This window comes from Pogoniulus pusillus, chromosome 26 (genome assembly GCF_015220805.1).
Source record: "Pogoniulus pusillus isolate bPogPus1 chromosome 26, bPogPus1.pri, whole genome shotgun sequence".
In the NCBI taxonomy this organism is placed as follows: domain Eukaryota; kingdom Metazoa; phylum Chordata; class Aves; order Piciformes; family Lybiidae; genus Pogoniulus; species Pogoniulus pusillus.
The window spans coordinates 15,020,266-15,042,863 of record NC_087289.1 but is presented as its reverse complement, the minus strand read 5'-3'; the positions used below and the strand labels follow the sequence as shown (position 1 = coordinate 15,042,863).

The 22,598-nt window shown below is 44.9% G+C and overlaps 1 long non-coding RNA gene across 1 annotated transcript in view; it reads left to right on the top strand.

Annotated features, from left to right (window-relative positions):
- Positions 1–6,774, top strand: part of LOC135186980 (uncharacterized) — a 34,600-nt gene extending 27,826 nt beyond the window's left edge. Inside the window, exon 3 of the long non-coding RNA XR_010307157.1 lies at positions 6,415–6,774. This is a non-coding gene — a long non-coding RNA (uncharacterized LOC135186980). The remainder of the gene's footprint in view (positions 1–6,414) is intronic.
- The last annotated feature ends 15,824 nt before the right edge of the window (positions 6,775–22,598 follow it).

Genomic DNA, 22,598 nt, shown 5'->3' with positions numbered 1-22,598 from the left:
GAGGCTGCACTGGTGCCTAGTGCTAGTCCTTTCCCAAGTGGAAAGCTGCAGTGGTAGAAAGGCTCCACAGAAAACATGTTCCTAACTACTTTTTTTTCCTCCAGGAAAGGTGAGTGTTTTGAGAGCTGGGACCTCACCATGACTTTTGCTCTGGTTGCTTGATGTCATGCCTAGTGGAACAGTAATTGCTGGGTCTGTAAACTGCAGCCCAGATCAGGGAAGGGGAAGAATCCTTCTCTGACCATGAGTTAGTACACTGGCTGCAGGACTAGCCTGCAGTGTGAAGTGGTGTTGCTGGAGCTGAAATAGGCAATGCAGAGTAGACCTCAACGAGGTTTATGCTAAAGACAGACCTCAGAGAGTAATCCAGTGTCCTGGAGAGCTGCCATGAGTGGATGGAAGCACTTCATCTTTAGCATCCTGGAGTAGTATCTAACCTGAGAGATGTGCTGATCCAAAAAGCTGGATAAAGGTCCTAATGTGGAATGTAGAAAGAGGTCTGGGAAGTCCATGAGTTTGGTTCAGAGGGCAGCTAAAGCATAACTTCTGTTCTCTGAAATCCTGATGATTTTGTCATAAGCAAAGATCACAGTATCACAGTATTATCAGGGTTGGAAGAGACCTCACAGATCATCAAGTCCAACCCTTTACCACAGAGCTCAAGGCAAGACCATGGCACCAAGTGCCACATCCAACCTTGCCTTGAACAGCTCCAGGGACGGCGACTCCACCACCTCCCCGGGCAGCCCATTCCAGTGTCCAATGACTCTCTCAGGGAAGAACTTTCTCCTCACCTCCAGCCTAAATTTCCCCTGGCACAGCCTGAGGCTGTGTCCTCTCGTTCTGGTGCTGGCCACCTGAGAGAAGAGAGCAACCTCCTCCTGGCCACAACCACCCTTCAGGTAGTTGTAGACAGCAGATGGGAAGGAAATGGAGAGTTTGGGTCTACAGGGAATGATTCAGCCATGGGACAGTCAGTGTCAGTTTCAAGAAAAAAAAATAGGGCATTTTTGGGAACTAGCCTCAGTGTTTTTTATGCCAGTGAGAATACTTCTTTTCTTCTGAATTACTTCCATGGAGTGTGAACACATGGAACAGCAAATTGCCATCAAGTCACAGGGACTTTTATTCTACTTTGAAAAGTCAGCCTGTGTATAGAGGGTAGAGTCAGATTCACGTCTCAGTCACTTTTTAATGGCATGAAAGGTTTAAGGGAATTGTTCTTAGCACTTCCAGCAGTATAACATGAAAGCCTAGGAAAGACAGTGGTATTTAAACATGACTGTGTATAGGCATAGCAGCCTTTACTGCACACCATTAACTGAGGATTAAAAGAGGTGTAAGACTGTGGTAGTAATGAGAGGTTTCATAGAAACCTTATGGTTTTCCTCCTCATCTTGTCAGTAAAAACAGCCAAGGCTTGCTAGGGCTCACTAATGGCATCTGTTACCATGGAGACTGGGGTTCAAGTTATTTTTAGGGCACAGAAAACTGATGATTGTGTATTCATATAAAACCTTTCTCCTTTAAAGCAAATATTATGTATAGGCACGTTAAGGATTCTACTTTGCAGAAGGGCCCATTCTGTAAGAAGCAGGAATGTTAAGGATCAGACCAAAGGTCACTGGCAACTCTCTTCTTTCACTTATGGGAAAGCTAAGCAGTAAAAGTCCTCATGGTTAAAGTGCTTTGGAAGTTTGTAATTACTGATGTCTGAAGAAAAGCAGTGCTTAACAAAAGCAAAACTTGAAAGAACTATTGCTCTGCAAATGATATTAAATAACACACAAACCAGCCCAAAAGCAACAGGGAGCCTGAATCATGTCTTAGTGTGGCACACACAATTAATTGTGCCAGATTTTAGTGTCTTGGGGCACTTCACAAGCAGGAAGCTTGTTGGAATGAATTTTTAGTATCAACTATTCATACACAATGTGTGGCACAGTCTCCCCATCCACTGTCCTCTTGGAGCTGGAGTATACCTGCACATAAATGAGCTAGGTGCATTCCATGTCCCCTATGCATATGTGATGCAACTTTTGCTGCTAGAACTTACTGCCAACAACAGTAATTTTGACTTGAACATGCTCTTTCTTGTGGCAATAGAAACTTTTCTTGTGACTTATAGCATCTTGTGGAAAGGATGAAAAATCATGTTGATATTGCACAATTTTCACCTCTGTGGTTTTAAACCATCAAGACAACAGAGCATTCTGTTCTGTTTGTCCACTTACTCCAGATGTTTTCCTGGCCTATCACAGCATGCAGTTTTAGACTGCTTGAGATAAATATGCTTGCATTATAAGCTCATTTCTTATTTCTTAGTTTAAAAACACATCGTTGGAAGTGTCCCACACCACATCTTGGTCTCCAAGCTGGTGACACATGGGTTTGATGGGTGGACCACTAGATGTATAAAGACCTGGCTTGATGGCCGCACCCAAAGAGTGGCTGTCAATGGCTCCATGTCCAAGTGGAGGCCAGTGACAAGTGGAGTTCCTCAGGGATCAGTCCTGGGACCAGTCTTGTTCAACATCTTTGTGGGTGATATGGACAGTGGCACTGAGTGCACCCTCAGCAGGTTTGCTGATGACAGCAAGCTGTGTGGTGCAGCAGACAGGCTGGAGGGCAGGGATGCCATCCAGAGAGACTTGGATGGGCTGGAGAGGTGGGCACAAGCCAACCTCAGGAAGTTCAACAAGTGCAAAGTTCTGCAGCTGGGTGGAGGCAATGTCAAGCATAAATCCAGACTGGGCAGTGAGTGGCTGGAGAGCAGCCCTGAGGAGAGAGACTTGGGGGTGCTGCTGGATGAGAAGCTCAACATGAGCCAGCAGTGTGCATTTGCAGCCCAGAAAGCCAACCAGAGCCTGGGCTCCATCAGGAGAAGTGTGGCCAGCAGGGCCAGGGAGGTGATTCTCTCCATCTGCTCCACTCTGGGAAGACCCCACCTGGAGTACTGCATCCAGTTCTGGAGCCCACATTACAAGAAGGATGTGGAGATGCTGGAGTGTGTCCAGAGAAGGGCCACAAGGATGCTCAGAGGGCTGCAGCAGCTCTGCTATGAGAACCGACTGAAAGAGTTGGGGCTGTTGAGTCTGGAGAAGAGGAGGCTCCCAGGTGACCTTCTGGTGGCCTTCCAGGATGTGAAGGGGGACTACAAAAAAGCTGGGGAGGGACAGGACTAGGGGGGATGAAGTGAAACTGGAGGTGGGGAGATTCAGAGTGGAGGCGAGGAGGAAGTTGTTCAGCATGAGAATGGTGAGAGCCTGGAATGGGTTGCCCAGAGAGGTGGTTGAGGCTCCATCCCTGGAGGTGTTTGAGGCCAGGCTGGATGAGGCTGTGGGCAGCCTACACTAGGGTAGGGTGTCCCTGGGCATGGCAGGGGGTTTGGAACTAGACGATCCTTGTGGTCTCTTCCAATCCTGACTGATTCTGTGATTCTATGGCACCCTGTGATTGCCTTCTAAGAATAGCTGAACTGGATTTTAATGCCTTGAGATTCTAGCTGATCCTTGTGGTCCCTTCCAAGGCTGACCAATTCTGTGATTCTGTAATTCTAAGTGACCAATGTGCAGCGTTATGAGTTGCAAGGCAGTCAAATGTGTCAGTGTGTTCTAACGAAGCAGATCACCTAAGTCAGTTAGCCACTGGCCAGCTTTCAGCTAGCAATCCCAGTACAGGTTTTTGAAGTCTAGGGAGGAAATGATCACAAAGAACATCTGTGTTTAAAAATGGCTATTTGCATTTCAAAGAAACTATTTACATTTTTATAGCCCTTTTCTCTGAAAGTTCCTGGGGTCTGATACTTCTGATTAGGGAAATGACCTCCGGACCCACACTTTGTGTTCGTTATAGTAACAGACCTAATGAAATGATCTTGTATTAATGTGGATGCATCTAATGTGCAATTACAGAGGAATTCCATTGTCACTTAGCAATGAATTGTTATAGTATTCCTCTGAAGCCTTAGGATTTCACCAAGAATAAGGGAGGATGGCATCTAAAGCCATTCACAAGGATCAAAGTGCTGAGTATTTCAGCCAGTTCTTTTAATCAGGAGAAGTTCTTTGTTTTCAGCTTCATTGCCAACGTAAGGTATGGGTAGAATTTCAGGCTGCCTTATTCTATGTAAAATGTAGGCTTCCCAGTGACTTGGATATTTTAAAGTACTCTCTCACTGATGCCATAGTAATCAGTCCCACAATATTTAACAAGTCTTATCAATATGCAGAGAGCTTAGTGCTGATCTTTTGAAGGGCTGAGAGTTACTGTAAGTTACATCTGTATGTCTGTGTATAAAATGCATCCTAATGCTTCAGCCTGGCACTTATTCTAGGACAACTGACAACTTTGTCTAATAAGGTTACCAGACACTTGCTCTGATAAAGTCTTGCTGTCTGTGATCTGCAGCTGTGAATGTCAAGAGACAGAGCATTCAGTGTAAGGTATTTGCTGAAGACTGGTTCTGTGATTGTTTGGGGGGCTGGGGTTTTGTTTTGGGGGGAGGTGTTTGTGACAGAGAGTCAGCAAAGCTTCACTGTTGTCAAGAATGAAGCTGGGGCATAACACATTCACTTCTGCTAAAGGTCTGGTGACTTTCCTTTGAAGAGCCCTAGTGCCCTGACTCTTCAAGGCAGGAAACTGCAATCTGGTAGAGATTAACCATTGAGTCAGGGGTTGTCCTTTTGATTTCATCCTGAAAGTGAAATTAATCCTGTCCATTTGGGCATTATTAATTCCTGTATTCAACTTGGATCATTTTGAACCAAGAAACAGTTTTTGTCACTAAATTGCTGTTGTGTACTGGTAATAAGCCTCAGTGAATAGCACCATCTAGGGATCAGGATGGTTTTTAAGTCACCTGAGTGTCAAGAGTGGCTTGACTGTCAGCTGTACAGTGCATATACACTGTTCAGGTGGCAACCCTGTTTTGTATTGATACTCTTGCAGGTGCACATATGTTCCTCTCAGTTTGTATCTACAGATAGACATAGTAAATAATCTACACGTGCAGTTCTCTCTACTTATCATATATATATATATATATATATATATATATATGATAAGTATATATATATATATAACTGCTGTGTGCCCCCAGCACTACAAAGCTTAAATGAAAACTATATCCATATTTACAAACACAAAGCTTTAAAGTATATGCTTCACATTTACAGAATTCCTTGGAGTTGCTGCTATGAGCTGCTGTTAGTGTAGCATTAGGGCCAGGAGGATGATGAGGGGACTGGAGGGCATGGCTGATGAGGAGAGGCTGAGAGACCTGGTACTTTTTAGTTTGGAAAAGAGAAAACTTAGAGGGAATTTGATAAATGTTTCTAAGTATCTGAGAGCTGCCAGGAGGGGGGGGACAGGCTCTGCTCACTGCTGCCTGGGATAGGACAAGGAGCAATGGGTGTAAGTTGCAGCAAAAGAGATTCTGCCTCAACACAAGGAAGAACTTCTTTACTGTAAGGGTCACAGAGCACTGGCACAGGCTGCCCAGAGAGGTTGTGGAGTCTCCTTCTCTGGAGCCTTTCAAGGCCTGTCTGGATGTGTTCCTCTGTGATCTGTGTTAGATAGGATTGTCCTGCTCTGACAGGGGGGTTGGACTCGATGCTGTCCTTGGGTCCCTTCCAGCCTCTGACATCCTGTGATTCTGTGATCCTGTGATCTGATTTCTCCTATGCTGTAACAGGATTTTCCAAATACTTGTGTCAAAAATGTAGCAATGTATCTATGGTGTGTAGCAGATACTGTAGAGGAAACTGGAACTGCCACCTATGCCACTTTAAGAGCTTTCTGTATTTTGACTATCCAAAATAGGGACAATGAAGCTAATAGTTCTACTTTTTGTTATGGGGAGGCTGAGTGACTGCAGGAGAGGTCAGAGCTGCTATTTCAAGAGAAACCTGTGTGTATAATAAGCCATTTCTGTTCTGGCATTCAGTGAGTGTCCTGGCCAGAGCTGAGATTCTTATCTTCTTGATTAAAACTGTTTTGGATTTCTTGATTCAGAGCAATCCTCTGAAAAGAGCCTATTGCTCTGTAGATTGGGAAATAAATAATTTGGAGATAGAAGCAAATAAAATGGGCCAGAATCACAACTGAGGTAGCTGTAATAACAAATTGGGTTTTATAAAAGTGATCCTTTGAAAACAAAAAACTTACTGTGCTCAGTGCAGTTAGCTTGTTTGCATTCACTCTACATGTTGGTCTTTGGTATGCTGTTGAGAGTACCAGAGCCCCTCCACCTGGGCTCTGGTCAGGGCTGTTAGCAAAAGCTGATCCAGACCCTCTAGGCAGCACAGATGTGTCTCCATTTCAACTGCAGTGACCTGCAAAGACAGCAAAGCCTGTCACCGAGGCAGGAAGGTCTTCAGACACTGTCACTACAGACTTTGCTCTTTTTCACAGGCTGGATGTTCAAACCTTGACAGATTTGGAGTACTCTCTTCTGCTGTCATAAGCTGCTTACAGGAATACTGCTGGTCCGGGCTTGTTGCTAGGTCCCAAGTAATCACAACCAGGGAATTCACAGAGTAGGTGTGATTTTCCTCCAGCCACTGTCAGACCAGCTCAGCTTGTCTATTTATGCCCATGAATGTATCAAGGTGCATGCTGCTTGAGCTAGCCATCAAAATAATCCTTATCCTCTGTGAATTTTAACTTGAGAAGAATGTGAGAGCTCCAATGATTGTTTTAGTGAGGTAGCTACTTGGCAGATGCACCTAATTTTTGTTGAGCCATTTGCACTGGTAAATATTAACACTTGGCTGTACTTGTAAAATTATATTCATTAATGCAAATTTCCTGCAGTCTTCAGTATGCTTTTGTGAACAGTGTTCATACACCATGCTCTCATTACAGATGCATCTGGAACCTCGTGCAGCTTAACAGCAGTATCTGTTTGAGCCCCTTCTGGAGGGGGAGAAATGTTGGCTGCCACACGTGAATAGAATGCCTTTGGTAATTCTCTTTGAGGGACCTGCTCTTGAGAAATAATGCTGGGTTGGTTTTACATTAAATTCTAGCTGGCCGTGACAGCCTTCTGTTAAAATCAGTGCTACAACCATGGAAATTTATCCTTTTGTCTTCTTCATAGAATCACAGAGTCAGTCATGGTTGGAAGGGACCACAAGGATCAGCTAGTTCCAACTCCCCTGCCATGCCCAGGGACACCCTACCCTAGAGCAGGCTGGCCAGGGTCCCATCCAGCCTGGCCTCAAACACCTCCAGCCATGGGGCCTCAACCACCTCCCTGGGCAACCCAGTCCAGGCTCTCACCACTTTCATGCTGAACAACTTCCTCCTCACCTCCAGTCTGAACCTACCCATCTCCTGCTTTGCTCCATTCCCCCCAGTCCTGTCACTCCCTGACAGCCTAAAAAGTCCCTCCCCAGCTTTTTTGTAGTCCCCCTTCACATCCTGGAAGGCCACAAGAAGGTCACCTGGGAGCCTCCTCTTCTGCAGCCTGCACAGCCCCAACTCTTTCAGTCTGTGCTCACAGCAGAGCTGCTGCAGCCCTCTGAGCATCCTCCTGGCCCTTCTCTGGATATGCTCCAGCATCTCCACATCCCTCTTGTAATGGGGGCTCCAGAACTGGATGCCATACTCCAGGTGGGGTCTGACCAGAGTGTAGTTGAGGGGGAGAGTCACCTCCCTGGCCCTGCTGGCCACACTTCACCTGGTGTAGCCTAGGGTCTGCTTGGCTTTCTGGGCTGCAAGTGCACTTTTATTTCAATGAATTGTGATGCAAAAAATTCTTCCATTAAATGTGAACTGCCATTTTTATGGTTTCACATTACTATTAAGGCACTAGTTTACCACCTCACTACTACTGTACAGTGTGTTTCTTTCATTTTGTATTTCTATGTTTTTTGCATAACCCATAGAAATCACTGACACAGTAAAAATACCAGCTTGCTACTCACTCTGCACATAACATCCTTTTTTCCTTACAGGCTTGATTGAATATTATTGGTGTTTTATCTTTTTTACATCTGCAATGTGTTAGACATTGATTATTCAAGAAGCCTGTTCCCACCCAAACAAGACTCTTTAAATATAGTGCCAGAACTGTCATGAGTTTACTCCTTACTGCAGATGCCTGTAATTTTCCTGTGTGGCAGAGTCAGAGAGCTGGAGGAAATCTGTTTTTCATTCCTCTGTAAGATGCCTGTGTTCAAGCAACCGCCACCTGGTAGTGGGAGATCAGAGACAGAGAAGCTGAGGTGTTTCCTTAAAAGCAGGGGCTCTGCTTCTGAATTGCTCTTAACAACCTGTACTGCTGGAAACTGTGGCCCTTTCAATCAGGCTATGAAAGAAACTGCACATTAGCTTTGAAAAAGCTGCTACTGGCTCATGCTAAACTTGAAAGGAAGGTTGTTTCTAAATCTCACGTTTCTTCATTTTCCTAAGTAGTAACCAGAATGTGGCCCTGGTCCTGAAGTGAGTTCCCCTTTGACAAACAGAGCTGCACAGCTCCAGGCTTCCCAGGAGCATGGTTATTCTAATAAAAGGAAGCAATCCTACTTCATTTTAGTGGAGGTTGGCAGCTTCACTCTTCTCACTGTTTGTCATCTGAGTGCTTGCTTGTGTCTTGAGGGGAGGTAGTGTTCACCAGTTGACTAAAATAAGTTGATCTGAGCAGGGTGTCTAGTCTTGTCTAGTAAATACTGTGTAGTCTTGAGAAGTAAACACAGACTAAAGTTTTATGTGTGTGAGAGCAATGTTGCTTTCTGAATCACTGCTCTCTTTGCTCACAGAAAAAAAGCAAAACCCTAGATCTTCTGAGGGCTGCTGAGAATTGCCTTCCTTGAGTGTTTTCACAGTATCACACAGTATCACAGTATCATCAGGGTTGGAAGAGATCATCAAGTCCAACCCTTTACCACAGAGCTCAAGGCTAGACCATGGCACCAAGTGCCACGTCCAATCTTGCCTTGAACAGCTCCAGGGACGGCGACTCCACCACCTCCCCGGGCAGCCCATTCCAGTGTCCAATGACTCTCTCAGGGAAGAACTTTCTCCTCACCTCCAGCCTAAATCTCCCCTGGCACAGCCTGAGGCTGTGTCCTCTCGTTCTGGTGCTGGCCACCTGAGAGAAGAGGGCAACCTCCTCCTGGCCACAACCACCCCTCAGGTAGTTGTAGATAGCAATAAGGTCACCCCTGAGCCTCCTCTTCTCCAGGCTAACCAATCCCAGCTCCCTCAGCCTCTCCTCGTAGGGCTGTGCTCAAGGCCTCTCCCCAGCCTCGTCGCCCTTCTCTGGACACGCTCAAGCATCTCAATGTCCCTCCTAAACTGGGGGGCCCAGAACTGAACACAGGACTCAAGGTGTGGTCTAACCAGTGCAGAGTACAGGGGCAGAATGACCTCCCTGCTACGTAGCTATGTAGACCTCCATTTGTTGATGGCAGCCTGTACAATTGAAGCACAGTTCCTCTCATATCACACCATTCATGAAGGGTGACATGACCCTCATAGGAGAGCTTCCCTTCTCTATTTTGGAGCAAAGTAGAGAACAGATTTCCATTGCTTCTCTTCCTAGAATCAGTTGGGCTCCCAAATGTGTGTCAGTGCTGCTCTGCAGGTCAGTCTGAGGGTGGGAAGTTAGAGAAGTTATTAATGGGCTGCAGAAAATAGATTAATTGGGAAATTAAAATGAAAGGTTGCTATGTCTTCTTTGTTTAAGCAAGCAAAATAGTAAAGGTGGCTTTGCAGACACGTCGTCAAAACCTCAGAGAGAGAAGAGAGCAGGGGCTGTGAAAGAGCCTCATGCAGTTAATAGAGTTTATAGGTTAGGACTTGTCATTTGGAAACTTCCTTGGCCAGAATCTGTTGGACATTTGACTTGTAGGGCAAAGCTTTAACTGCAGAAAGGTAGAAAGGAAGACACACAGGAGGGAGGAGGGATGAAAAGAGAGTTTTGTTTGAGCAGGACTACCCAGGGTAATGACACGAGTGGCTGTAGGAGATTTGGCCAAAGTCTGTTTCACCCAATACTTTGGCCATGGCCAGTGTTTGAGGGCTGTGAATTACTATCAAACATGCCAATGGTGCACTACTCAGTGTCACTGAACAGTCTCAGTCTCCATCAGTTTCATTGTTTTCCTGAAACAGAAATGATATTTCTGGCTTTTGTAACTCCCATTAGATTGCTTTTCTGCTGATGTGCTTGGTGAGTTTTGAATCCCTGTAAGCCTTATGACTTTTGCAGTGTCCTGTAGCAGGGAACTCCATACTTGACAGTGTTCAAGGAGGGAAGCCTGGTTTGTTTGGTTTTAAGCTTGTCTTTTGCTAATTTAATCTGATTACTTAAAGGTACTAAGAGGTGGTAGTGAGTCTAAGTCCTCAGTCATGTGTTTAAAGTTAGGATTGTTTTCTGCTGAGTGTATGACTTCACATTGCATTTCATGTTTTCATATTTGTCCAGTCTCAGAAGGTCCTTTTGCAACATTTGGCTTTTAATATACAAGATTGCTTTGTATCATTGCCAGATTTCACCATTATTGACTTCATTTCCAAATGACTTAGGAGTTGGCTGAACAGTGTGCACTGAAGGTTGATGGCACACTGTATCCTGAACAGAACCAGGCAGTGGGGAAAACACTTGGACACCAAAATGCCATTGCAATCAAGGAGGACTTGGCAAGTGCAAAGCAGAGCAGTTAAAACAAAGTGCCATTGCAATTAAGGAGGACTTGATGGGTGCAAAGCAGAGTAATTAAAACAAAGTGTCACTGCAATTAAAGAGGACTTGGTGGGTGCAAAACGGAATAGTTAAAACAGAGTAGAGCCTGGGCACCTGAGGCATGAGACCTTGTAAGTATCAGCAGCTGCAGTGTTTGAATAGAGGTGGTCATGGGATTGTCTCAGCAGTGACCCTGTGACCCTGAAACTCTGTTCTAAACCAGCAGTGGATGCCAGGCACGTCCCTTGTCTTAAGTGCCTTAAGACAGTAGTTTGCAAACTAGAGGCTCTAACTTTAATGAGGTTGTAGATGCTTTCAGGGTTGGTGATGATGTTGAAAGATCCTTTGGTGGTTTGTTTCACTGTCTGCTTTAAAGGCAAGAATTAGGAGCTTCCCTTTTTGCTTGGAGCATTGCTGTTACTCCTAGACATGTGACAGATCTGTCAGGGCAGTACCTTTCCTCTCTTACTGAGAGATAAGAGAGCTGCCTGTGCTGTCAGTGGAGGTGGTCACCACTTGAGTTCCCTGTGTCATTGCTCCCATGGTCAGAGCTGCTGCTCTTGACAGCTTTCCCTTCTGTATCCCTACCCATCCAGAACAGCTCTTTACCATGTCTATAGTGAGGCAGGGAATTGAGAGTTGAGCAGGTGTGAAAGCTTAGGGCAAATCTCTCTGGATGGTCTGTGTTCATTTATGATGTGTGGGCATTGTAGTAAATACAAGGGCAATGAGATTTATTGCTAGAAGTAATAGAAACTTCAGAGTCACAACCCAATTTTTTCTAATCTAATTTCAGTTTAGATACAGTCAGAGGCAGAATGCAGCCTGTGTCAAAATGTCATTCTGTGTAAAAGAAAAAATCCTGAATACCAATGCTGCTTGTGGATCAACTCTTACCATGAACAACTAGACCTTAGCAGCAGATTATTTGAACCTCAAGCAGTTTATGTTTTCTGTACTTGAGCCAGCAGTGTGCACTTGGCAGCCCAGGGGGCCAACCAGAGCCTAGGCTGCATCAGGAGAAGTGTGGCCAGCAGGGTGAGGGAGGTGATTCTCCCCCTCTACTCTGCTCTGGTCAGACCCCACCTGGAGTACTGCATCCGGCTCTGGAGCCCCCATTACAAGAGGGATGTGGAGATGCTGGAGTGTGTCCAGAGAAGGGCCACAAGGATGCTGAGAGGGCTGCAGCAGCTCTGCTGTGAGGACAGACTGAAAGAGTTGGGGCTGTTGAGTCTGGAGAAGTGGAGGCTATGAGGTGACCTTCTTGTGGCCTCCCAGTATCTGAAAGGGGACTACATAAAAAGCTGGGGAGGGATGTTTTAGGCTGTCAGGGAGTGACAGGACTGGGGGGAATGGAGCAAAGCTGGAGATGAGTAGGTTCAGACTGGAGGTGAGGAGGAAGCTGTTGAGCATGAGAGTGGTGACAGCATCTATTGTCTGTCACCAGCATTTAAAGAGGAAGCTCTATCAATAAGTCTAAAATCATAGAATCAGTCAGGGTTGGAAGGGACCACAAGGAGCAGCCAGTTCCAACCCTCCTGCCATGGGCAGAGACCACCTACCCTAGAGCAGGCTGGCCACAGCCTCATCCAGCCTGGCCTTAAACACCTCCAGCCATGGGGCCTCAATCACCTCCCTGGGCAACCCATTCCAGGCTCTCACCACTCTCATGCTCAACAACTTCCTCCTCACATCCAGCCTGAACCTACCCACCTCCAGGTTTGCTCCATTCCTCCCAGTCCTCTCACTCACTGAGAGCCTAAAAAGTTCCTTCCCAGCTTTTTTGTAGCCCCCTTCAGATACTGGAAGGCCACAAGAAGGTCACCTGGGAGCCTCCTCTTCTCCAGCCTGAACAGCCCCAACTCTCAGCCTGTCCTCATAGCAGAGCTGCTGCAGCCCTCTGCTCATCCCAGTGGCCCTTCTCTGGACACACTCCAGCATCTCCACGTCCCTCTTGTAATAGGGACTCCAGAACTGGATGCAGTACTCCAGGTGGCCAAAGAGTAGTGCTGCTTGGGGTTGTTGTGGCCAAAGTGCAGAACCCTGCACTTGGCCTTGTTAAATCTCACCCTACTGGCCTCTGCCCACCCATCCAGCCTGTCAAGGTCCCTCTGCAGGGCTCTCCTACCCTCCAACAAGTCAGCACCTGCTCCTAGCTTGGTGTCATCTGCAAACGTACTGATGCTGGACTCAGTCCCCTGATCCAGATCATCAATAAAGATAGTAAAAAGGACTGGGCCCAAACAATGGCAGACTGCCAATAGAAGTGGAAGGATAAAACACAGGCATGGCTCTTTCCCTTTTACATGAGCTGATGTGGCATTATTAAAGCAGTGGCTATATAAAGTGATATCCTGTTAGTGTGTTTCAGTGGGTTTTCTCAGAGTGGACTTGGTTAGAAGGAGCAGAAATAGGAAAAAGCAAAAATGTGCAGACGTTGTAGCCCCTTGGAAACTGAACAGGCACCAGCAGGGTAGGCTGCTTTCAAATTCAGTTTGTCAGAGTGAACTGAGCAATTCTTCTGCTGAAACTGTTTTCCTGGCACTCAATAGAAATGGCCAGCGATTTCCAGGATATGATTTACTGAGAGCAGGAAAGTAAACTGATCTGCAGGGCTTCTGCTTCAGTACCAGAAGCAGAACATTAAATAGTCTGAGGCTAGGTTTTCTGTATGTGATGGTTTGGATGTTGTCTGCCCCCCCACAAACTTAAGTAAAATCACCCAGACTAGGCTCAGCAGCTCTGGAAATGGAATGAAGCTTCATATTTACAGCTTAGCACAATAGACAAGCAGCTAGTTACAGTATATACAGAAATAGACAAGTTAAAAAGTAATACAGAAACACAACAGCCTTCCCAGAAACCTGAGTCCCCAGGAGGGGCTCTCAACCACCATTCCACCTTCTCCCCACCCCTCTACCTTACCCCAGACTTTGCCTTACGTTCAAGGTAAGTTTGGAGGGTCAACCAGGGGGGTTAGGAAGCAGAGGGATCAGTCAGGCAGCAAGTTAGATTAGAGAGAGAAGTTCATGCAGCCCCAGAGACAGAGAACAACTCAACTGCATTATCTGTGTTTATGTTCTTGTTCTTATCCATCTCAGCAAGCCTATGAGTGCAGTAGATATCACCATTGTTTCCTTTTCACAGCCTATAGTCCTCTCACCAAAATATCCCAGGTAGCTTCAAACTAGCACACTGTAGGCTGGAATGGTGTGAGCAGGTCTGAATCCTGCAGCAATAGAGATCTGCAGTAGAAATATAGAGGTCTGAATTCCCAAAGCTCAAGGAAGGATAGGGCAGGGAATTTCTCCTACCCCCTAGCTTGTGGTTTGGATGTCACAGTGTCTTCTGCACGCAGTGTATATACTGCAGTATGTGCTGTCATATTAGCCTTGTCTTTTGGAAGTAAATGTAATCATCTCAAAGTTTTTGCTGTTCTGAACTGCCAACATATTGCTGGTTTGAATGGTACCTGGTAGAGAATTAGATCTGTGAATGAGTAATTTCTAAATCTCAATGAGCAAGCAGGATCTACGAGAAGAGCATAAATGAACTTGCATTGTTTAAAGACTAAGGAGAATCATAACAGAAACATAAATAAGGTTGTTTAAAAGATTTGCTTTCAGTGTTCATTGGATAGGAAAAGAAGTTAAAGTCATTGGAAGAATAGGCAGATTTTAATGGTAAGTAAATTTAAGCAGTGGTGTATAATGTGGGCTCAATCATCAGCTGTTATTTAGGTTAATTGTTTAAGGCTAGTGTAAGATGGCTCAATTGTTGGTGCACAAGAAGCAAGATATGATGGCCTCTCAGTTACTGTTTTGCTTGTTTCCTTGCTTGGTGTGTGTGACTTTTCCTTTGGGAAGTCATTAATGGCTTTAATGTTCTGACACAACGAGGAAACAAGTGTGGAAGATGAACTGATAGGTCCTCTGAAGAAGTGAAGAATTTAAGGACAGCAGCAAAGAGAACAGGAATAAAACTTGGTCATTGAAGTTTTTCTACTCTAGGAAGTCAGGGAGCAAGTATTTACTCAAAGATAAACCTCAGTGAACTGAAAAATCTGATGCACTCTGCCTTTTATTTATTTTACTCTTCTTTCTATTCATTTTTATTTAAACAAATATAAGCATGTTGAAAATTGCCTCCTGTGAGTATTTTATTCCAGTCAAAGTCAATTATCACCCCTTTATCCATGATGATTTTGCTGTATACAAGCAAATTCCATCTCTTTGCTCAGCTCCAGCAAAGAGCTTTTATGTGCTGGTAATGAGGCTGTAATGCTTAGTGCCATGGTCTAGTTGACTGGCTAGGGCTGGGGGATAGGTTGGACTGGATGATCTTCGAGGTCTCTTCCAACCTGGTTGATTCTATGATTCTGTGACCCTGCTTGATCTGGGAAGTCAGCAGCAGCTAAGCATGGACTATCTCTGCTCCCTTAGTCTTTCTTCAAAAGAAAGCTTTTCCTTTAAGAGAAAGCTCTGCTGAGGGTCTGACCTGCCCTTGTTTTCCCATAGGAAAGAGCTACCAGGTACACAATCTGGCAACCCAACTCCTGCAAGGTCTGGCTGTCTCATGAAGCATGGCTATAAAAATCTATACTCAAATCAGGAGAAAGAAATGCTGAGCTTGTTTAATGTGGCAGGGCTCTTAAAAGGCATTTCCCACTCTGTAGCAGTTAGTTTTGGTTTTAAGTGGGAGCATGTAAAGAGGTAGGTAAGGAAGGACTCAGAACTGGTGCCTGTGATGGAGAAAGAGTATCAGGGAAGGGAGCAATGCCTTAAAAGCTTAGGGCTCCTTCAGTGCAAAAACTGACCTTCACCAGTGGGAAGACTAAATGTTCCCTGGGACCTGTGGCAAGCAGTGGTAGGCTCACTTTGTGTCCTTCCTCTATGAGTTCAGAAAACACAGAGAAAGAAGAGTCAAATTATGCATGCAAAATGTGAGCATGCCAAGAGCTATCTGCATGCAGAAAATGTATGCTCAGAAGAGCTCAGCTGAACTTGTACAAACAGATAGGGGGTTTTGTCTGATCTGTGAGGATCAAGCAAGTGAGCTGCAAGCAGGCAGTTGTAAATGAAAGAGTGTTGGAGTTAGACATCATACAGCCTCACACCTGAGGTCTCTTGCTGGAGCTAAAAAGAACTTTTCTGGTTTGCATCTGTATTGATGTTTTAGGCCATAAAGGGCAATGTTGTTTTTCTATACTGTGTCAATATATTGCTCTGTTTGATACATTTTATTTCCTCATCAATGCTAAAGATCGAGCCACATTTATGAAGCACTTTGTTTCTTGAGAGCTGTGCATCTGTCTGGGGAGCTGGTCTGTGAAAAACATCATCTGGAAAGAAAGGGAGGAGACAGCTACATTCAATAGCTCTGAAACTGGAGACCTATATCAAATAAGATGAAAAAAGTTTACTCTTACAAGTGCTGTGCAAAGCTAAAGAGCCATTTAGTTAGTTCTAAGTAAACCACACACACACACACTCGAACAGTCCTATGCATACACTTCGTGCTAAATAATTCTTCTGTAACAAAACAAACTAAAACCTTTTGCAGCTTTGCAGTGATGAGGTTACCACTTAGTGGACCTCCTTCTTTTCCCCTTGTGTGTACCTTACTACAAGAAAGGCATTGAGATGCTGGATCAGTTCCAGAGATGGGCAACAAAGCTGGAGAAGGCTCTGTAGCACAGGTTTTATGAGGAACAGCTGAGGGAACTAGGGTTGTTGTTCCTGGAGAGGGGAGACCTTCTCACTCCCTCCAACTCCCTGAAATGTGGTTGGAGTGACATGATTTTCAGTCTGTTCTAAAGGAGACATCCTCAAAATGTGTCAGGGAAGGTTTAGGCTGGAAAAACTTCTTCACAGAAAGGGTTGTCAAGCCCTGGAACAGGCTGCCCAGGGAAGTGGTGGAGTCCTACCATCCTTGGAGGGAATTAAAAGATGCAGAGCTGTCAGAGACATGTTTTGATGGTGTGGTGGGTTAGCAGTTGGACTTCAAGTTCTTAAAGGCATCTTCTGAGCAGAAGACTTCTATTCTATGCACAAGCATTCTTTCAGCCATCTGCTCTTCAGAGGTGTCATTTGTCTTGTCCCTTGAAGTTCGCTTGCTGTAGTATTTATTTGTTTTCTGCTTACCATGAGGAAGGAAAATAGTTCTTGCTGACTGAGAGTCAGTTCCTCTTAGAATATTCAGCAAGTTAAGTGTCAAGTTAACTGCTGATATTGTTGGATAAACATCATTATTTTCCCCCATACTCCATAAATTATGAATTGCAATCATTAAAAACTCTGGCTCTGCCAAACCAACCAACCAAACAAAACAAGTCTGTATTTATGGGGTTTTTTTCTGCGTAGTCCAAGTCTAACACTATGTTGGACAACTATCAAATACACTCTAAGTCTTTCAAACTACAGATATCCTTACTTTGCTGTGAAAATGCTGATAAAGGCTTCTGAAACTTTTAAGCTATCATACCTACAAGGGTTCCACAGAAAGCATGGGATGAAAACAGGCTTCCAATTTTTTCTGAGTTTTCTCCTGACAAAATGATTTTTTACAAGTACATTCCTGCAAGTGCTTGCCCATGTTTCTCTGTTGATCTCTTGACGTGGATTGGACCCGTTAGACATTTAAGAAGAAAACATACCAGCCTGATCTAGGGTAGGGTGTCCCTGCCCAGGGTGGGGGGGTTGGAACTAGCTGATCCTTGTGGTCCAACCCTGACTGGTTCTATGATTCTATGTGTGCAGATCTATGCAGGATTGGATTCTATATGCGTGAGTGACATGTCACAGAATGCCAGGTTGGAAGGAACCTCAAGGATCATCTGGTCCAAATATTCTTGGCAAGAGCATGATCTAGACAAGATTCCCCAGTACCCTGTCCAGCTGCATCTTGAAAGTGTCACATTTAAGGAATGCACCATTTCCATGGGAAGTTTATTCCAGTGGCTGTTCTCATTGCACAAAACTTCCTCTTCTGTCCAACTGGAATCACAGAATCATAGAATCAACCAGGTTGGAAGAGACCTCCAAGATCATCCAATCCAACCTATCCCCCAGCCCTATCCAGTCAACTAGACCATGGCACTAAGTGCCTCATCCAGGCTTTGCTTGAACACCTCCAGGGACAGCGACTCCACCACCTCCCTGGGCAGCCCATTCCAATGCCAATCTCTCTGCCAACAACTTCCTTCTACCATCCAGCCTATCCCCCAGGAGTAACTTCTTCAGCTTATTTTGTAGGGCTGCATAATAAAGCTTCTTTCATCTGTACCATTCTTTCTTTAGTTTCAATATGCAACTAGTTTCTTAGAGAATAAAAGGTAAAAAAAAAAAGTAAGAAAGCATTTTAAACAATTTTCATAGTTTAATAAGCTGTTTATCATTATTATTAATAGCTTATTAATATGCTATGTATTATTTCATAGTTTAATAAGCTATTTATAAGGATAGATGCAGCCAGAACTACCTTCTTCTCTGAATATATGTGAACTTCTAATTAAAACTTAGTCAATGAAATTCATATGCCAAACAGTTTATATCAGGAAGAAAGACTTTTTCTCTATTTTATCTTTTAAAAAGCCATCCAAAATACCCACAGCACAATTAAATGAATCCCAGTGTAACTTTGTGTGCTAGTTTGAAGCAGGCTAGAATGTTTTGGTGAGAAGAACTAGATTACAGGCTGCAAAAGGAAAACAATGATGATGTCTGTTTTGCTCATAGGCTTGCTGAGATGTATAAAAACATTAGACAAAGCATAGATAAGACACTCGGCATCACTCTTGCTGGGGCTGCTGGCTGAGCTGCATCTCTCTAACCTCACCCTTCATTTTTGGACTAATCCACTTTGCTTCCTAAGCCCCTGGCCGAACCTCCATTCTTCCTTGGGACTGGGGTAAGGTTGAGAGAGGTAGGGGGAAGGTGAAGGGGTGGTTGGGAGCCCCTCCTGGGGACTCAGGTTTCTGGGAGGGCTGTTGTGTTTTCTGTATTAATTTTACCTTGTCTATTTCTGTCTATAAGTGTATATACTGTAACTATCTGCTTGTATATTGAACTAAGCTGTAAATATAAGCTTCATTCTTATTTCCAGAGCCAGCTGAGTCTAGTCTGGGTGATTTCCAAAGCGTGGGGAGGCAGGGAACACCCAAACCCCCACACTTTGTAACCATTTCTGTGCAGGAAATCTATTGTAACTTCCATCTTTTTAATAAGTCTGTTTCCTGTGGATCTACCAGAGCTTGGAGCTGATTCCATGAAGGCTGCTTTGCGTGACAGAGCTCCTCTCCTTGAGGCCAGATCACTCACCCTTCTTACAGTTAGTTATATACCCTTCAAAGTGTGCATCTGTGCTGTGTAGTTATTCTCCTTGAGTGCACAAGTTAACTATTAAAGTAGAAAACAACCAAAAAAGGTTGTCTCTGCCTGTTGAAGATCTCTGAGTTAACAAGGGCTGCTTTCCAGAGCACAAGGCTTTTCAACTTGTACACCTCCTACTGACCCTCACAGCTGACCTGAGCAGTCTCTCTTGTTACTCTGAAATTCCCAGTTCTTTCTGATTGCTCTCTCCTCTTCTACAATTAGGTCTTTTTTGGATTGAGTTGCAGCCTGTCCTTCTCATGTTGGAGAATGTTTAGTTTTGGAAACAAATAGAGCTGACTTCCAGCTAGTTATTAGGAAGTACCAAGTGCTAAAGTCTGAAGGAGTGCCAGGGTTGATTTTAGCTTCCTTCCACAAGTCTTTGAAAGAGTTTTGGATGTTGGGATTTAATAATGTCCAAATTGGGAGCTACAAGTAGGTGGTTTCACTACTTGAAAGGACATCCTGTCCCAAAACTACTAGAGAATCAGATGTCCTCAAATTCATATCTCAATGATTCAGCCAATAGGGATAGTCTCACCAGCTGCTCCAGTAGAGCAGAGATTTCCTCTAACAGGGCTTTTTTGAGCTGTATGCCGTGGCAAACAAGCACTTGTCCACCAAACAGGAAAGATGAGAAGGAATTTGTGCTCCAAACAGCAGTGTTTGCCTTCTGGCACCTCTACCAGTCTTCCTGCAGAAATGTTTTGGCAAAACCACTAGCATAGCTGGCAGCTGGGCATTTACAACTATCTGGTGGCATGATTTACAATGGTCATTCTCATTCACACTTATTTATAAATGACTGATTTTATCAGACAGAATTTGATGTTAGGATATGTGCTTCTAATTGACCTTTTCAGCTGTCTCAGCATTAGGTTTCAAACTCTGGTAGTGAACAACGTTGCCGAAATAAAAGCCAGCAGAGAGGAGAGGACATCAATGCTAATGACAAGCTAGACAGGGAAAGAAACAAGTTGTGTCACCCACAGCCTGGTGAAAGGGCCACGAACTCTGCAATGTTTCTCTGGCTCTTGACTTCCTACCAGAAAGTTTTCATGCTTCTGCTTCCTCTTATTGATCTTTCCTTGCAACCAGTTCTGGCCATGGCTAACCTAGCCACTTTGTAGTCTCTGCAAAACAAATTGGTGATTGCTTGGAGAGGACAACCACTGTTTTCAACCCTGGGGGCTTATCTAGTTCATTTTAGAAGGTGTTGCTGGCTCCTTCTTTTCTTTCATTCAATAGGCCAGCTTGATTTTGCCTATATTTGATAAACAGCCTGTGTAGGTTCCAAGACTGGGTCTGCTTATCATCCTCCTGTTAATTGTATGTTCCTGCTGCCACGAACAGCAGGCCTACCTGGTAGATGATTCATCTTATTGCCTCTGTTAAAGCCAAATGCTTTTGCACTAAGGAGCAAATCTGCCGTTTCAATGTGTATATGTCATATGCACAGTCACCAGTTCACATCTGCTGCAAGTCCTTCTTGGTTCAATTCAGTGCTACAGCAGAGCTTGATACAGTGGTTTGTGCTGCCTGAGTAGGCAGTCCCTGTCTTCCCTTTTCTCTTACGTGTTCATAAGCCACAAGTTCTGCTGCTGCTTTGACCACACCATGGAGTGATTCACTTTGCTGGTCCTGCAGAAGCTATTCACTGCTCTTTTTGGCTGACTGCTTGGTCTGGTGGTCTTGGCTCATCTGAAGTGACCTGAAAAGTGGATTGAAGTACAAGAGGAGTGTAGTCCTTTGCATCAAGTCAGTCATCAGCAAGTTTGCAGATGACACCAAGCTGGGGGCAGATGTGACTGAGTTGGAAGGCAGAAGGGCTCTGCAGCGGGACCTTGACCACCTGGACAGATGGGCAGAGTCCAATGGGATGGTGTTCAATAGCTCCAAGTGCAGGGTGCTGCACTTTGGCCACAACAACCCCATGCAGAGATACAGGCTGGGGTCGGAGTGGCTGGAGAGCCACAGGCTGGGATCTGGGGGTGCTGATTGATACCCACCTGAACATGAGCCAGCAGTGTGTGCAGGTGGCCAAGAGAGCCAGTGGCATCCTGGCTTGCATCAGGAATGGTGTGGTCAGCAGGAGCAGGGAGGTCATTCTGCCCCTGTACTCTGCACTGGTTAGACCACACTTTGAGTACTGTGTTCAGTTCTGGGCCCCCAGTTTAGGAGGGACATTGAGATGCTTGAGTGTGTCCAGAGAAGGGCGACGAGGCTGGGGAGAGGCCTTGAGCACAGCCCTACGAGGAGAGGCTGAGGGAGCTGGGATTGGTTAGCCTGGAGAAGAGGAGGCTCAGGGGGGACCTTATTGCTGTCTACAACTACCTGAGGGGAGGTTGTGGCCAGGAGGAGGTTGCTCTCTTCTCTCAGGTGGCCAGCACCAGAACGAGAGGACACAGCCTCAGGCTGTGCCAGGGGAGATTTAGGCTGGAGGTGAGGAGAAAGTTCTTCCCTGAGAGAGTCATTGGACACTGGAATGGGCTGCCCGGGGAGGTGGTGGAGTCGCCGTCCCTGGGGCTGTTCAAGGCAGGACTGGACGTGGCACTTGGTGCCATGGTCTAGCCTTGAGCTCTGTGGTAAAGGGTTGGACTTGATGATCTGTGAGGTCTCTTCCAACCTTGGTGATACTGTGATACTGTGATACTGTGATTACACATTAGAGAAGGGATTTCATCATAGAATCATCATCATCATAGAATCATTGTCATCCTAGAATCAACCAGGTTGGAAGAGATCTCCAAGATCATCCAGTCCAACCTCTCACCCAGGTATTTCAACCTTCCCTGGCCATGTGCACATCTAGGAACCATAGAGCAGGGAGCTCACACCGAGCCTTCCCTCAGATATTTGTGAAGGAAGGCAGTGAAATCCAGGCCCTAGCCCTTCTCATCTTGTTTATTCCATTGCTTTGTATAACCTGTACAGCATCTTTTAACCTGCACAGCTCCTTCCAAGAGCCTTTGCTTTTGGTTCATTCACAGAGGATGCAGGGGAAAAAAGTGCTCTGTGTGGTTCTACTGTTGGATCCAAAAGCAAGAAGCACAAGTGAGACACCCTATTGTGCAGCTAGAAATAAGCCCTTCAGCACTGTGCTCTTTTCTACAGGAACCCCTTCATTTTATCTTTAATTCTTCATTCCATCCTTCAGAATTTTTTTTTCACAGACTTTAATTTACAGCCTTTTCTACATAGTTTTGCCAAAAGAAGGTTATTTCACTCTGTGAGCAATACAGAGTAGATAAGATGTCTTCCTTGTAAGAACACACACAGTACTTCAGTTAAGTCTGATGGTGTTTTCATTACAATCCTCTGTATTCAAGGATTTATATATTGTCCTGAAAAGGCTTGGCTTAGAAATAATACTTTGGAAGAAATGTGTTTATGTATTGAACTTTCTAAAATCAGTGGTGTGGTTTGGATGTCTGTGGGATGAAGGGAAAAAAAACAAACAGAAGTATCACTTTTTCATGTGCATTTCATTTATTCCTAGTAACTCTAAACTTCTAGAAGTGTGTGTCAGACCCATG